Source organism: Ambystoma mexicanum, chromosome 14, assembly GCF_040938575.1.
Source record: "Ambystoma mexicanum isolate Mex_15411 chromosome 14, UKY_AmexF1_1, whole genome shotgun sequence".
Classification (NCBI taxonomy): Eukaryota; Metazoa; Chordata; class Amphibia; order Caudata; family Ambystomatidae; genus Ambystoma; species Ambystoma mexicanum.
In genome coordinates, this window is record NC_090940.1 from 117,844,285 (window position 1) to 117,862,131 (window position 17,847).

Below are 17,847 nucleotides of genomic sequence, written 5' to 3' on the forward strand. Positions count from 1 at the left end.
GTTTTGCCTTTGGTGATGAGTGTCCTGGGTGCTGATTGGAGGGTTTTGCAGGGTGATGAGCTCTTGTAGTTGGTAGAATACCCCACAGATCTTTTCTTTTCTGCGGATGGTGCACTGTCAATTAGATCCTCTGTGTACCAAGATGTGGAAGGCTTATGTTTACTGATTCAAAGTTTTAGTGATGCTTGGATGCTGGTATTCTCAGTTAGGGTATGGTAGATGGCACTGAGTTGGGTGCTGACATTCTCCATTGGGGTTGGACGAGCAGGCTAAGGTGATGAGGTTTCCTTCCAGTGCGTCCATGAGGGAGTTCTTGAAAGAGGAGTGGAGAGTCTTGATCTGCTTCACCTAAGGCTTTTGTGTAGAACTTTTTTTACAGCCAGAGTCAACTGTATTGTTTATGAAGCCTAATCATGGTTCTAAGTGATCAGGCAAAGGTTATGTTGTGTTTGAACATCTGCACAGAGAAACTTAAATTGGGAGGGTCATGACAGTCTTGCATCCTGGTAAAATGAAAATACTGAGGGTGAAAAATGACTTTCCATTGTTCGTGGGATTCTGATAGGGACTGCCTATGCGGTACATTTAAGAGGTTTGAGAGACGTGCTTAAACGTGGACTGAAGCAAGAAGTGATACCATTTAAAAATGGAATAGATGAGATAGTTTAATTAGCTCAGAAATCGCATCAAAAATATCTCTATTATAAGATATCTAGGAGAAAATGACAAAGATTAGCAGGTGGGCGCAGATTGCAACCTGTTTTTGGGAAGGCCAACAAATCCATTGTTCATGAGTGGAGGAAGGGCATCTTGTTGAAGATTAACCATAAACTCAGTTGGCATGCAGAAAGCAAGGCATCCAATCATGCTACAAAGCAAGCCTTTGGGGAACTTTGCAAGTACTTTCACTTCTATCAATAGGGTGCAATATTTCTTGCATACAATTTGTTTTATCCCCATAGATTTCTGGTAGGGCCAACTGAGGTAGGTGCCACTCAGCGTGTAGTTACCCAGGATCTTCAGGCTCCAAATCTCATCAGCAATCCTACAAGCTCAAGTACCAGTCCCCTAGGCCAGTCTTCTTCCCTCTGAGAGGTCAAGGGTTCAGAGGCCATTGCAATAGAGGCCTTGTTGGAGGTGGAAACTTTTCACAGGGTAAGTGAACCTTTGGGGGATCTCAGACAATTTTCCTCTGGCATTTCTGGAAGGAATGGTCTATTGTTTCGCAAGTTACATAAGTTCTGCTAACAGGTCATACTTGGAAGCTGGACTTCACCATAAAGCCCTAAAAAGTTCAGCAATGCAGGATACTGACTTTTTACAAGAGCACAAGGCTGTGATTTTCCTCGAGTTCGGTGAACCGATGAAGAAAAGGGTGGGAGAAAGGCCAGGCTTTCATCCTCAATGGGTGATCAGCAGTATAGAGTTTTTCTGGTGAGAAAGAATGACAAGGGGTATTGTCCCTTCACCAATATTCAGGATCTCAATAAATACATTGTCTATAATCATTTCAAGATGGAGACTATTGCGTCACTCAGAGGTTTATTGAGCGTGTGGAGTGAAAATCTCTTTTATTGTTTTATCGAAAAAACAAAAGAAGACTGATTCAGAAAGACCGCTCCGAGACCGCTCACAGCAGCCCCACGCCACACACCAGTGCGCACAGGGGATTTTGATGGGGGGATGTGTGTAGTGTTATGGGGATGGGGGAGGAGAAGGTAAGTCTAAGTGTGGAGGTGATGGGGCAGGAGCAAAGGTAAGTGTGCTGGTGTGGGTCGAGAAAGAGTTTGTTTTACATGGAAGGGGTGAGGCTGGTGGGTAGGTATGTGTGTGTTTCAGTTTGTGTGTGTCTGTGAGGGGAGGGGATTTATGTAGGAATGATGATGGTGGGGAGGTGTCAGGGGAGCAAAGGAGGGTCGGGGGGTGAAACCCCTATGATTTAAATGTTGAGGGCAGGCAGGGGATCGGCTTGCAGGGGATACCCCCAAAAAGTGACATTTGTTAATATTGAAAGCCGCACAAAATCAGTTAATTGATAAATGCAGCCTTCAATATTTAAAAATATAATTTACAACCCTATTGAGGATTGGTTAGCTCGGTTGAACCTGATGGATGCTTACCTTACAGTCCCCATTTGTCCAGAACACAGGACGTCTCTAATGTCCTACTGAGAAGCCAATCCCCCAGGTTTTATTCTCTTCCATTTGGTCTAGCATCAACTTCTTGGTGGTATGCCAAACGTCTGTGTTCAATAGTGGCATTTTTGAAGTAGAGAGGCAGTCACATGGTGGTCTTGAGAGGATAGCTCAGGGGCAACGTGCTCGCCTTGGAAAAAAGATGATGTGGCAACACAGGTTCGATCCCCGGTCCGCGCTTAGAAACCTCTGGGTATTAAGCATGTTATAAATAACCAATTATATATTATATCTATTTGTACATTCTGGACTTAGGGTCTTCCTCCTCCGTAGTTGGGGGCCATCTTTATTTGGGTGTGGTGATCGTTGAAGGACTAGGATTCGTCATCAACTGGCAAAAGTAAGGAATGTTTCCTTCCCAGTCAGTGCAGTCCCTGTGGTTCTTCCTGAGGTTGTCAGCAGTCAATTCTGAAACATCCTACATCGGAGGTGAGGGCCATTAGAAAGGAATTGGGAATGGTGGTTCAATTCCCCAGGGAAGCCCTAAGCTACTTGGCCCGTATCTTCGGCCTGCTGTCCTCTTCTTTTCAGGTAGTGTTCTACCCCCTCTCCATTAGAGAGCTATTCAAAAGTTAAAGATTCAGGCACCTCAGAAAGGCAGGGGCTATTCACATTGGGGCCCTCTTTCCACAACAGCAAGGGCAGAGTTAGAATGATGGCTAGGGAATCTGGAGGCTTGGAAGGAAAGAGCTATCTTCCTTTCCCAACCCCCCCAGCTGCCCCCCACCACAAGGGCTTTGCTTAGAACTCGATACAGGCTTCAGCAGTTAGGGGCATGGTGTTGGGGTTCAGGTATCAAGTACAGGTAAGCAGAGATGACGCTGGAGGCAGATGGTACAAAAGGAAAGTGTCTTTATTCAGTTTCAGGGCAGTTAAAGAAAGGGAGGCAGGAGCTAGGTAATACACAACCTCTCCAGTCATCTCCCATCCTGAGTACCTAACTGTCAGTCCTGGAACTTTGGTGTACTGTGAGGTTCCAGGCTACCTCGTCACATTCTATGGCCTGCATTGGTGCACTCAATGCAAGACACATACTACACCTATCAATTGTTTAGAGGTTTTTGGTGGGCCCCTTGAAGTCAGATGTATCAAACAAGAACTTTCTTTTTTAACATTCTATTTATTATCATGGTCATACAATTACAGCAGCAGTTCCATCTGGCAGTTTTCTATTCCCCACTCCTAAGTCAAGTTCCATCCACAATTTCATTGTTCGCAACTCACCATAACATGTTTTAACATACCTTGCCCAACTATGCCCTCCACAACCATTGCATTTGCATGGATAGGCATCCTATTGCACTTGCAATACTCAGAAGAGTCATCTCACACATCCACATTGCCAGTGGGTCTTTTTAACAAATAGTTTCTATACTGTCCCCAAATATCTCTGGGTCGTGAAGCATAAAGCAGCATGGCAACACACAGTTCTTTGCTGTCATTAGCCCATGCTACGTCCTTCAGCCATTTGTCGACTGTAGGGGCCGTCCTGTGGATCCAGTTCCTAAGTATGCATCGTTTTGCTAATATCCAACATAAGTTCATGAAGCAGTGCTTAAGGCCCTTCATCCCTCCCAGTCAGCCAAGCCAACGTGCCATGGGGTCAGGCGTCATTGAATCACCTACTCTCTCTTTGACCATCTTACTGACTTCTACCCAAAAGGGTTGCCAAGCGGACCCTTCCCATAGCATGTATATGTACCCCGCAATTTCTACTTTACATCTAGGGCAAAACCCATCATTATCACTACTGATCCGCAGTATCTCAGCTGGTGTGCAGTGCAGTCTGTCCAGTATTTTAAATTGTAGTATTCGAAACCTTGAGTTGCAGGAATCCCTACTAGTTAAACCATAGATATCCCACCGGTCCCTATCCAAAATGTCCATTCCCACATCCTCCGCCCATTGCTTTACGTGTGAGTGGGCACAATGTCATGATAATATGTTGACAACCGTGCGAATTAACAATATATTTCATTATTGGGTCCTCCTCCGGTTAACACAGGAAAGATGGCCATTTTGCTTTAAAGGCTGTCCTTAGTCTATAGTAGAGTATACAGAACAAAGGCATCACAATAGAGGCTGGGTAGTGATCCCTCACCGAAGAGATCTCCTTATGACTCCATCGGGGAGCCTTCATCCTCTGACGAGGTCAGGGCAACTGACTCTGCTTGCATGCAGAGTGTCCGGAGCAGATGGAGTCTGCCAGGCATTTCGGGACCAGCTGTCGAATTTATCAAACAGTCTTGGGCCCAATCTACTCTCAAGAGATTTGATGCGGCCTATGGTTCAACCAGAGCGGTATTCTTCCTATTTTGGTCCCTTTAGTCCAAGTGCTGAATTTCTTGCCATCCACCGCAAAGGGCGGCAAAACATTGCGGACTGTTGAAGTTTACAGGTCTGCCATTTCAGCGGGTCACTGACGAGTGGAGAGGCTCCAGTAGGGGAGCACCCAGCAGTAGTGAGACTGCTATGCAGCATGAAGATTTGTACACCTCCCTTTCTGAGATACACGCAGATACACGCAGCTGTGGGACGTAAAGACGGTCTTGCAGCTCTTTATGAATTGGCTGCGAAACAGAGACCTATCAGACCAACAGTTGTTGGGGAAACTGGCTATGCTACTATGGCCCTCATTACGACCCTGGCGGAAAGTGACTGACCGGAGCGCCACAGCGTAAATAGCGTTTCCGCCATTGCACGAAGGAGCAAAGTGCGGCCCATTCCGACCCATCGGGCACGAGCACCACGCCACGGCGGAAGTGCAAAGTCCGCGATGGCGGAAATGACCCCAAAACGGCCCACACCGCCGCCGTACGGCGCCCTAGGTGCTATACCGCCACCCCTCTTAGCGGTCACCGCAGTGTGCGCCTACCGGAAAGTACGGTGACCGGAAATATACGGAAACGGAAGTAAAAACATGGGCCCGGAACGGGAAACATCCCGCCGTACACCTATAAAACCACTAAAACCACACAACCACTGAAATCACTACCCTGAAACACACCCCAACCCGTCACCCACCCTAGCGAAACCAAGAAAAATGGGAAAAGTAGCGAAGAAAGCGTGCGACCGCAAGCGGCAGGTCCACTTCTCCCGTGAGGAACTCACCGTGCTAACAGAGACCCTCCAGGAGAATGCTGCCGTCGTCTTCTCCACGCAAATGACCAGAACGGCACTTGCAAACAAGAAGACCATATGGGCTCTGGTGGCACAGCGGGTAAGTGCGGTGGTGACCGCACCCCGCACCCCACAGCAATGCCGCAAGCGATGGGACGACCTGCGGATACGCGTCCGCAGCATACTCTCTGCCAACCGCAACATTGCCACAGCCACCGGGGGAGGTCCTGAATCACCCATCAAGTTGACCCCCTGGGAAGAAATCTGTGCCTCCACCATCGGAATGGAGAGCATAGAGGGAGTCGGAGGGATGGAGAAAGGAGTGCAGACATCCGAAGATTCAGGTAGGTGGGCCCGATAAAACAATGCCAAATCCACACAGTCCATCCATGTGAAGTACCATGCGTCCACATAGTGCAACAGAAACACATGTCCAGGAGAACGTCCACACACATCGCCCTTTTAGCGCACGTTAAAACCCACAATAAATACATAAATAATTAAAAACCCCTAATACACGCACTACACGTGCAGCAGGCACACCCTAACTGCAGGCTGCCAAACAACTGCACCCTCACTCCACACACAAATTAAAGCACCTCCAAGGCCCCGACCCAAATCACCCTCAGGTACCACCCCAAAGCATGTGATACAATGCCATACCAATTCCCACAGACCCATCAATAACCCTCGCCCTCCTTTACTCCACCACAGGGTCCGATCCAAACGACGAGCTACAGGACACCCCTACCAGCACACCTGCAAAGAGGGCCAAGACCAACGGCCAGAGACCCTCCACCTCAGCTGCACGCATCAAGACACGGCAGCAGCACAAATCAGGTGGCAGCACAGAGGAGGGAACATCAACAGGCACCCCAGCAGCCAGCATGCCCACAACACCACCACCACAGGTCCCCCAATGGATGCCACAGAAGGCACTGCCTCTGGTGGCAGCAGCACCATAGGTGACACCCCATTGATGGCAGCATGCTCCGACACAGAAGACGGGGATGTCGAAGTCAGATCCATCCATGACCTGTCCCAATCCCCCTGTCTGTCCCATCCCGTACAACATGAGGATACCACGCAGGGGCACCCACAAGACGACGACTGGCCATCCCCCACAAGCCCTGTGGCAAGGCAACATGAGGACAACAGCCCCTCTGTGGCACCCCCGCAAATAGCCATGGCCCAGCAGAGGCAAAAGTCCCTCGACCAGTTAATCGTACAACAGCAGCAACTGGCCACACTCCTCAAGGACCATGCCGATGAATGTGGGGGCACTAAGGCAGACATAGAAACATCAACTGAGACACTTAGGGCAGAAATGGAGAGAGGTACAGAGACGCTAAGGGCACAAATGGAGAGAAGCACCGAGAGCCTGAGGGGGGAACTGCATGCGACGTCCAAAGACGTATGTGCCGAACTTGCCGCAGTGCGCCGTGTGCTCACTGAGCTCTCGCAAACCCTTAGGGACATGCATGGACGTGAGCAGGCAGACACATCATCCGTTGCAAGTTCCGTCCAGGGCAGCCCCCAACGTAGATCTGGAAGGAACCTGCGCTCCACAGGCAGGGGTGCCCCTGATACCCGCAGAGGGGGCTTGCAATAGCGACAGCCCACTGACAATGAGCATCTTTGGACACTGGTGTTCGGGGGGGAGGTAGGAGGGTGGAGGGGGTGTGTTGGGCTCACTTGGGTGGCGGGTCGATAGGGTGTTCAACATGACATCACATATGCCATAAAAAGTGCACGATCAACCAATGAGATGTGTGGACATTGATCTTTGTGTACTAGGCCATCATAGGCGTACAGTCCATATTGTGCATGTCCCAGACACACGCAGTGCCACGAGTCCCGTGTCCATGTATCAGCCACCAGGCGTGAGTGCTAGAAGCATACATCAATGAGATGCCGACGAATGTCACGGGCCTCCGGTGCCTCGCAGACTCCATGAGGTGCTGCCACATCCCCACCCTCATCATGACCATCATCAGGTGCTTGCAGTTCTGCGTCAGGGGGCATGGGCACATTTCTACGTACGCACATGTTGTGGAGCATGACACATGCCATGACCATCTTTGCAACCTTCTCATGGCGGTACAGGAGTTCCCCGCCAGACCTGCTGAGGCAGCGGAAACGAGTCTTCAGTAGGCCGAATGCCTGTTCAATGACTACACGGGTACGTGAGTGGGCATGGTTGTAGTCCTCCTCATGCTGGTCCCGTGGGTTCCGGACTGGTGTGAGGAGCCATCTCTTCAGTGGATATCCAGCATCACCTGTATGTGGACGAGAAACGTATGATGTGGAATGCCATTGATACGTACGCACACCCCCCCCCCCCCTTCCTGCCAGGTCATTGCCAATTCACATACCCCACATAATCATGCATGTAATGAGACTCACCGAGTAGCCAGGATCTGTTCCCTGCGTGTCGCTCCATGTAGCGTGGTATTGTAGAGTTCCTCAAGACCATAGAATCATGGGTTGATCCAGGGAATCGGGCACAACAATGTGTAATGATCCTGTTGGAGTCACACACCATTTGTACGTTCAGGGAATGAAATTGTTTTCGGTTGCGGTACTGGGCCTCCATGGCATGTGGGACGACCAATTCCACATGGGTGCAGTCGATGGCACCAATGCAACCCGGTATGCCGGCAAGTGCATGGAATCCCACTTTTGTGTTGGTAATTTCCTGCTCCGAGCGTGGTAGAGAGATGTAGTCGTCTGCGTGCTGCAGGAGGGCATCGAGCACTTGAAATAGTGTCCGTGAGAACAGTGGCTGAGAAATGCCATGCAACTGTCCGACTGTGTGCTGGTAGGTGCCTGTGGCCAGGAAGTGGAGTACAGACACCACCTTCAGTAGGGGTGGGATGGCGGTTGGGCTATCTATCATGCTGACAAGGTCAGCCTGTGTCATGTCCACAATGGCGGCTATGGTGTCCCGGTCCAGACGGTAGAGGGTGTGGATCTGCTCATCAGTGAGGTTGAACGGATGTGCTCGGAGGCGTGGGATTGCGGGCTGCCTGCGTGGTGGTAGTGGCTGTGCTGGTGGGCCTTGCTGGCCCTGCCTTGCCCTCCTCCTCCTCCTGCGTCTCCTCCGTGCGGCTGGTTGTAGTTGGTGTTCGTCTTCTTCTTGGAGTTGGAGCACTTGCAGTGCTATCAGGTCCCCCAGGGCCAACATCGCGAGTCCTGCCGGTAGCATTTCGGTGTGGTTGTGGGAGGAGACTGGCTGCGCAATTTATGTGTTTTCAGGCTGTATGGCCTCCACCTGTGGTGATTGATTCCACCTGTGCAAACTGCTCCCCCCTTTGGCCGAGCACGTCCCGCGCACAACGCTGCAATTCGGGGAATGGCATCTTGCTATTGCAATCATGTATTTGTACCCGATGGCCGTGTAAGATTGGTTGATATGTTCATTCTGCTGTGGTCCCATTGTTTCACATACTATCTGTGCAGTCGCGAACAGACTTGTGAAGGGTCAGTGGAACGTAGTACTCGAGTAACGGTGGGCCCTCATGCATCACTGTACCGAGTTGCAACGACGGGCGGGGCGTCCCATTTGTGGGTGAAGGCAGTTGCCATTTTCACACACAGCCGCACTCGATGGAATAATTAGTGATTTCAAACGGCCACAGATGCCTTTTCGACGTGATGTTGCAAATGAGGAATTCGAAGGGCGGCGCTTTCGGTTTCCAGCTAGCGGCGAGGAGATGCCCACAGGTCTGACTGCAAATATAACGTTCTATTGTTCAATGTCCTTGAGACAGGGCCCATGGCGAGGAAGCAATGATTGATATGAATAGTTTGGGATGCGCAATAGCTACGTGGGCGATGAGGCCGGCCGTTCCCAAATACATGTTACTTCACAACACTGGAATTACGGGCTGGGGCACTGTGGATTTTGCAGGCTGCATAACGCACAGACTCAATGGATGTTTCTAATGTTATGTGAGTAATTATTCAGGCGTTTTGAACCCGGGATGAGGGAATGATGAATGGATGCATGGGCAGGTGATTTGATACAGAGTTTGCCATGTACAGGGCTTCTTGGGATCTATCCGCCTCCCCTACGCTATGTGATGCAGGGCTGCCATTGTGGGACCATCGTCTATCTGGCCTTGTTGAGCCCTCCCTGTCTCGACGCGCCCTCAGACACTTGTGTCCATGCACGTTAACATTCCCATCTGATGGATTCTGTTTTGACAGACGCATGCACAGGTACACTCGTTTGTGATGGTGTTTGCACCTCGATATAGATGGTTATGAGTCGCAAGTGGTTTTGGGGTGGTGATGATCCTTTGGAGTGGGCTAGCATGCATATGGCTGTGGATTTCGTGTGATCATTGAAGTGAGTTGTTGGAATGTAGTTCTGATGGCCATTCTGTTCTTTTTCTTTTCTTTTGGTTGACAGGTATCTCCTCCCCTTTTGCCACTGCCATCTGTATGCCACTCCTGCAGATGGGTTTTACTCCCGACACCTGCTGCTTCGTGTTAATCAGTGGAGCAGCATTACGATCTTATGGGACGATCGCCAATGGCCCACATGCCCTTACGCAGTACTGGTGGCTCGGAGCAACATTTCGGCCTTTCAGCTGGACTAGTGCCTCCCCATTGGGACGGCCCTGCGGTTCTGTGCGCTTCCATGTTGCCTTTTCGTACGTGAATGTGGCTCTGTGTACCATGGGGGAACAGGGCGACACACAAGTAGTGGCTGGTCATTTCTTGCGGATGCAGCCCACAATGGTGATTAGTGTTTTGGAGTTCATGGCCTGATGGCTGTATGGGCTTGGTGACTTTGATGTGCATAAAATTTCTATTCTGATTTGGCCCGTGTAGCGTTTTTCTTTGCAAGTGATGTGGCATATGCCTATTTGGGGGGCGATGTATTGTGAGGAGATCTGCATTGGGTTCCAGCTTCGGAGTTTAGTTGCGTGGTACTGTACTGGCCGCGTTTGCCTACTAAGCCCGTGAGGTCAGGGATGGGGGCTGCCAATATGACAGTTTGAATGTTGTCATGCTCAGGGGCGGGGGATTGGGTTTTGTGTAACAGATGCCGGTCAGCCAGGTGGACTGGTGGAATGATGTGATTCTCGGAATATTGCTGGTCACAGGTGCCTGTGTTTGCGTGCGTTTCTTGGTAGGGGACTGTGGTCATGTCCATTGGGATGGCTTCTGTATTCATGCCATCTGTGCCCTGCAGCTCCCATTGGCCCCTCTTGTGTTTCTTTTGTTCGTTGCCATGCATGGGTGACTTGTACATTTCAATGGTTGCATTGTGACTTCATTGCACCTACGGGGAGTTGTACTTTGTGGGCAGGGAGCGGTGTACAGGCACTCAGTGGGGCCGTTTACGGTTGATTCGCAATGCCGTACTTCTCACCATGGCGGAATGGTACATTACGCCATGCCTGATGGCGTTAGGTACATGTCCGCTAGGGTCGGAATTGGCGTACCCTTGCGCCATGGTGGTGTTTGCGGTTTCGCATGGCGCGCGCGCGCGTGCTTGGTGCAGTTAGCGTTGGCGTTCACTACGGTGTCGCTAATGGCTTCGTACTTTGCGGTGACGGGTCATAGTCGCACCGAGCGCTGTTCGATGGCGGTATTGCATTTCCGCCATCGTTTTCCGATTTCCGCAAGGGTCGTAATGAGGGCCTATGTCTAGTTTCCTGCAGAAGAGTGGCAGATGTGAAAGCTCTCGAAGTTGACAGGAAGACATTGGGCCTCATTACGAGATTCGGGGTAATGGAAAAACGATGCTGGTAAGGGAATACCGGCACCGCTTACTGCTCCGGCCTATTACGAGTAGACATCCCGGTATCAGCGCCACCGCTGAGACCATGCCCCTCTGTACCGGCATGTGCGCGGGCACGCGCCCCTTCGGGCTGGCAATACCGGGATGCCGCTAACAGGAGAACATTACAAGTAACGCGGACATGCACCTACAGGCATGTAGAAGGCGGTAATTAGGGAGACCACGATACCGGCATCACCGGCATTGCGGAGCCCAAATTAAAAGCAAACTGCTGTGTATCCAAATGCCACAGGTGCACACAATCAGCACAGGTGGAGGCAATGGAGCCTGGCCAAGCACAAAAGGAGCACACCCACACACCACACCCCTTCCTACACCAGAATGATCACACTTGCTGGTGCAAATTCGTGGCTGGAGGACATGCCTGCATTGCCACTCCATGACCAACAACTACAACCAGCACATCAGAGGAGACACAGGAGGAGAAGGAGGGTGAGACAGGCCCAGCACGTTCCACCAGTGCAGATACTGGTTCCATGTAGGTATCCACCAATTCCTCGCATCAGAGCCAGCCCTTACAACCTAACCCCTATGCAGATCCACACCCAGTACCACCAGGACCGGGACACCATCACCTCCATTGTGGAGATGAAACACAACGACATGGTCAGCCTGATTGAAATCCGCACCGCCATCCCCCCTCCACTGAAGGTAGTAAATGTGCTCAATTTCCTGGCCACAGGCACCTACCAGCACACCGTGTGTCAGCTGCATGGCATATCACAACCCTGTATAACATGCATGCTCATAGCTCTCAACTCACACGCTTTTGGGAGGACATTTAAAGGGCTGACTCACCCGCCAAGCCTCCTGCACGCCCATTCATTCCAATTGGCGTCTCACCCGCCAAAAACAAAATCGGGTGATTTCACCCGCTTTTGCAACACAAATGGTTGAGAGCTATGCATGCTGAACCAAGTGATGGATGCCCTCCCGAAGCATGCAAGGGACTACATATCCCTAGCATGCCCTGACCAAGAGGTTAATGACACAAAAATGGGCTTCCATGTACTGGCAGGCATGTCACATCGAATCGGTGCCCTCAACTGCACCCATGTGGAATTGGTGAACCCCCATTCCATGGAGGTGGTGTACCGCATTCGTAAGCCATACCACCCCATGAAAGTGCAGATGGCATGTGACTCCAGCAATTTCATCGCACATTGCTGTGCACGATTTCCGGGATTAACACATGATGTCAAGGTGCTGTGGAACTACTCGCCACCCCGCCACATTGAGCAACAGGCTGCACGACGTGCCTGGCTGCTGGGTGAGTCTGCAAACAGGCCCATGGCAGTGTGTGGGGGGGGGGGGCGGTGAGATGCATACTCCACCTGGGTGAGAATGGGATGGTGACTGGACACTGCCCATACTGCAAAACACTCTCCCCTAAACATCCCAACCTAAACATGACACTGAAAATATCAACCCACTCTCCATTGCAGCACAACAATGCCAATATGTCAGACTTGCAAGCAGCCCACACCCCTCACATGTGACCACGTCATGGTCCCTCTCACTCCATCTGGTTGCGTGGTGAGTCCGATATGAAGGCCCCTCAGTCCTGTAAGTCAAACTTGCCCTACACCATGTCATCGCCAAGTAGTGAACAGGCCAGATTGTTGCACATACATGTAGCCAGTGACTGACAACTGTGATATCCTGCGTACCAACATAAACAATGAACAGCCTTAGTACAGATGTCATGGAGGAGATACCCCCACCCATACAATATTGTGCTGCCATGCAGGTGATGCTGGCTATCCCCTGAATCCGTGGCTCCTCACCCCTGTCAGGAATCTGCAGGACAGGCATGAAGAGGACTACAATTGGGCTCATTCCCATACCCGTGTTGTGATCGAGCAGACCATTGGCCTCTGCAGGCCTATTGGCGCACTCCTCTACGGGCCTGAGAGGCTGGATGAGATCATCATGGTCTGTAGACCGAGTGAAAATACTAGGTCACACAGCCACTCTCCATTGGACCCAATCTGGGTAAGAAATTGTCTCAAGTTAAAGAAAGTTCAATAATGTATCCAAGGCAGTACACTTATTCAAATGAAAGAGTCTGTTGCTGTTTAACAAAAGTAATGATTTATCGGAAAAAAATCAAAACAGAGCTATCACTAATACAAACTTTGTGAGGAAGCAGTTGCCACAGCTCATTAATAAGTCAGACTTAATATGCCTATGCATTTCGGAAAGAGATTTCCTTCTTCAGGGCAAGTCTGTTATGTTGCAGGTAAGTGAAATACACAAAAAAGTTCCATCATAACAGTTAAGCAAAATAAAACAAAACAGAAATAAGCACAATCGAGAAAACACATAATTGTCATAAAGGTTAAGCATAGCACATACCATTTAGTTGAAATTTCCATGGGTGATGGGCCAGAGGAAAAAAGAATGAATAAACATAATGAGTGGGCTGTTTGTTTACACATCGTGTGGCCAAGAAGGATTATATGTGAGCTCCATTACCTGTATAATGTGGCCAACTCTGTACGTAAGAAGTACGGGAAAAAAACGTTCGTAGCAGGTGCCCAATGTGTTTCAAGCATTCGTTGGAGGTACCCAGTGCGGTATATGCGGACAAATGCCATAAGTCCTGCAGCTGCAATGCAGGGTAAGAACGTGATTAATGGGAGAAAAGTGTATGCTAAAATGGAATAACTAAGATCCCGTGGGACCCAGAGCCTTACCGTGAGTTACACGGATCGATGTTCTTCTGAGCGCAGCCGAGCAGAGTCTCCGACTGCCGTGTACAGCCGTTGTCAGGGCAATGGTCATTGTATAGAACACGTGACCGCCTCGCGGCCAGCAGAGGCTGGAGGACACGATAAGATGCGGTTGCAGGAGAATGTGAGCACTGATGTGTAAAACAAATAATTATCATGCTAAGTATGATAATAACGAAAATTATAACGAAGCTAAATTAAAAAACAAAAAATAATCAAAATCATGAAAATAGAAAAAATACTCAATCAATCAAAATGTATATATGAAGGTCCATGCTTGGAGTTTGACATGAGATGAAATAAAAACCACTAAGATGGGGTGTAAAGTATATCCTGATTATCACGGGGCATTTAAAGTCCATGCTAGAAGCATCACATTAGATTAAATGGAGCAGCCTTGTCGCGGAAGGTGTCGCAGCTAGCTCCCTTTAAATGATTTTTTGAACAAGACGTACTGTTACTACTTCAGTATTATTCAATTCTAAAAGAATTTTTTTACCTAGTGGTGCCCACTCATTTCTCTCTTTGATCATCATGGTCTGTGCACAACATGTGGATCCAGCGGAAAGTACATCTGTCACCTGACATTGACCAGCAAGCACCGGGTGTGGATGAGGATGAGGAGGGAGTAGATGTTGCATGACGGCCAGGGCGCCATGCACCAGATGGACGTGCGGTGCGCCAATCAGTGCCTGACAATTTCTCATGAGAGACAGGGATTCAGAGGGTGGAATGGTGGCTGTACTCTGGGCACTGGGATCGTGTGCATATGGACAAATAACCAATGTCCACTCGCAATTTCTTTTTTGAACACAACGGTTGTATTGAACAGAACATTTCATCATAGTGAATTGGCCTGTGCAATCCTGGCCAAGAACTGCGTCACTGCTGATAGCCCCTCGCATATCAGCCTGGTATTTGTCTCGATGGCCCATGTCATGGCCGCAGTGTTGTCACGTGCCTTCTGCCTTGTCAAGGCACCATCTGCAACATATTGCTTGACGAGCTCCTGCTGCCACCCCTCCATTCGGGCCATGTGCCCCTCTACATCCTGGATGGCTGTGGAGGTGGACAGGACAACTGCAGAGGGCCCCAATGCAGGTCTGTCCTCTGGGCGGCTCCAGGCCTCTTGGATCGCCTCTCCTCCTGACGTGTGCAGAGGGGTGCTATCTGGGTTGCTCAGTGGGGTGTGCTGGGCTTTTGCTGGGGGCTCGGTGTGCGTGCACCATCCCTGGACAGGTTGTCGTCCTCACATAAGCATTCCTCAACCTGGGACTGTCCGTCACCACTCTGGGGCGCTGAGGCAGCTGCCTCCCCTATGGAGCTGTTTGCGGCTGACTGGGTCCCATCTGCCACTGCCTCTGGATCAGTGGATACGTCCTGTGTTCCTTCTAGTGGTTTTGCGCCAGTTGTTTTCTGCCCCTGAGTCTTGGCATGTTGTATTGGTGTTGGTTTGGGTGGCAGTTGTTGTTTGGTAGTGGCCTTTGATGTCCATGGCCTGGTGCCGTCATCCCTGGCCCTGGCCTTTTTTGCTGGTGTCGTGGCCCGTGTCGCAGTATCCTCACCATCGCTGTCGGCATCTGTGCTTGTAGGGGACCGAGAGAGGTACGGCATCAGTGATGGTTGTACGTGCATCATGTATACATTGGTATTGGTGCAGTTGTACCCATGTGATGCATTGCAATCTTGGAGTTGTGGCATACAGGTTGCTTGCTATATGGGGGGTTATTCAAGCATACATCAGGTTCTCACATGTGTAAGGTGGTATATGCTGTGTGACATGCCTTTGTGTTGTGGACTGCGTGCAGTTTGACACATGCTGTTTAGCTTTTTGTGGGGTGTGTTTCAGGTCTGGCATTGGCATGCTGCATGCATGTTGATGTGACAGTGCTGGGGACAGCATCTGGACAGGGATGTGTCCATGTGTGTGTGATGGCCCATGCATTGCCTTATGTCACTATCACATTTGTAGGCCATCATCATGCTTTGGTTTCCTATGGTTTGTGGGGACACACATCTCCATCTGCCGATGATGGTACTCCACACTCCATATCTCCGACTCCCTCGATGCCCTCCATGACTACGGTACTGGTGCATGTCTCCTCCCATCTGGTGAGCTTGATGGGGGAGTGGGCCCCGCTGCCTGTTGCATACCCTAGCTCCGATTGGCGGATAGTATGTTCCTCACACAGAGGCGTAGGTCATCCCACCACTTCTTGATGTCTTTAACCGTGAGGGCGATGTGCCGACCGCACTGAACTTTCTGGCCACTTCCTCCCATATCTACATTTTAGTGATTTGTGCAGGTCGCCTGAGGTCTGCTGCAAAAACCACATCAGCATTCTGGGTCAATGTGTCGGCCAACATATTCAATTAATCTTCAGAAAAGCACACCCCTTGCGCTGACGGGAGGCACCTTTCTTGATAGCCTTTGGCATTCTGGTGGAGATGTATGTGGTGGTTTGGGGGTCCAGGTCCTGTGTGTGGAGGATTGCAATAGATTGTGTTTTTCAAGATGGCCGCTGTTACATTTCCCGTTCCGGCGCGATGACGTTACTTCCGGTTCTGGTATTGCCGGGCCCGGTATTGCCGGTGGAGGTGTCCCCCAGGGATCTAACCTCTCTCCCTGGCTGTTCAACCAATACCTGGCACTCCTTGCCCACCGCATTGCCGCTCTCTGCACCAACTTTCAGTGCTATGCGGATGATAGCCAGCTCATTTTTAGGCTACCCTTGGCCTCCTCCTCTCCTTCCCTCATCTCTGACTGTCTTTCTGCCATCCAGGAGTGGTGTGCCACCAACGACCTCTGCCTTAATGCCAGTAAGACTGGGATTCTACTCATCGGCACACCCACTCCCTCCTTCCCTGCAGTTCTCTGGCCGTCCTCTCTAGGCCCTCTTCCTGCTCCCACCTGCAAGGCTAAAAGCCTCAGGGTCATCTTCAACTCCACACTCTCCTTTTCTCCTCACATCTCTGACGTATCTAAGAAGTCACACTACCAGCAGCACCTCCTCAGAGGTATTCTTCCTTTCCTCTCCTTCCCCCAGAAGCTCACTGTCTCCAAAGCCCTGGTTCTCTCTAGGCTGGACTGATGTAACAATCTAAATCTGCCTGCCTCTACTCTCCACCCTCTGCAATTTATCCAGAACAGGACTGCGAGACTTGTGCTTGGCCTCAAGCCCAGGGATCGAATCTCTCCAGGACTGAAATCTCTGCACTCGCTCCCAGTGGCTGCGAGGATAAGTTCAAAACCCTCTGCATTGTCCACAAGGCCTTCTTGGGCCTGGGGCCCCAATACCTTCAACTCTCTCTTCCTAAATATCTTCCTTCTCGAGCTCTTCGCTCATCCATCTCCAACTCCCTCAGGGTCAGTCGTTTCTCCAAGCAACAAGTTGGTGGTAGATCTCTCTCTTCTGCAGGGGTCTCCCTCTGGAACAGCCTTCCTGCCTCCCTGAAACTTGAGGAGAACCATCTCCGGTTCCGGAAGCACCTCAAAACCTTCCTCTTTGCTTCTGCTTTCTCTCCCCCTCTCCCCTGCTGAATTCCTGACAGAAACTGCACTAGTTACCTGGCCACCCTTTCTGATCTCGGGCCCAGGCCCCGCCATTTGCCCACCTGCACTGCCTCCCTGGCAACCCCTGCACCTGGAGACTGTTTTCTGTACCCCTACAGTCCCCCTACCAGCACTTATGTCTGCACTTACATTGCACTTGCCACCAGCTGGCCATTTTATTTATCTTATTTATTCTACTATCCCGTGAACTGCAATTTCCCCTCTCCCTTCCCCCTTGCACTTTTTCCCTTTTCCCCCTTCCCATGCTTTTGCGCGATCTGTATGGCAGGTGGCTTAGTAGGATTGTTGTCTGTCTTCCCTTTTTTCCCCCCTCCCTTGCCTCATCGCGCCTTGAAACACTTGTGTATAGGCGCGTTATAAATGCTGTATCATACCATATCATATCATAACATTTGTAATGCGCCT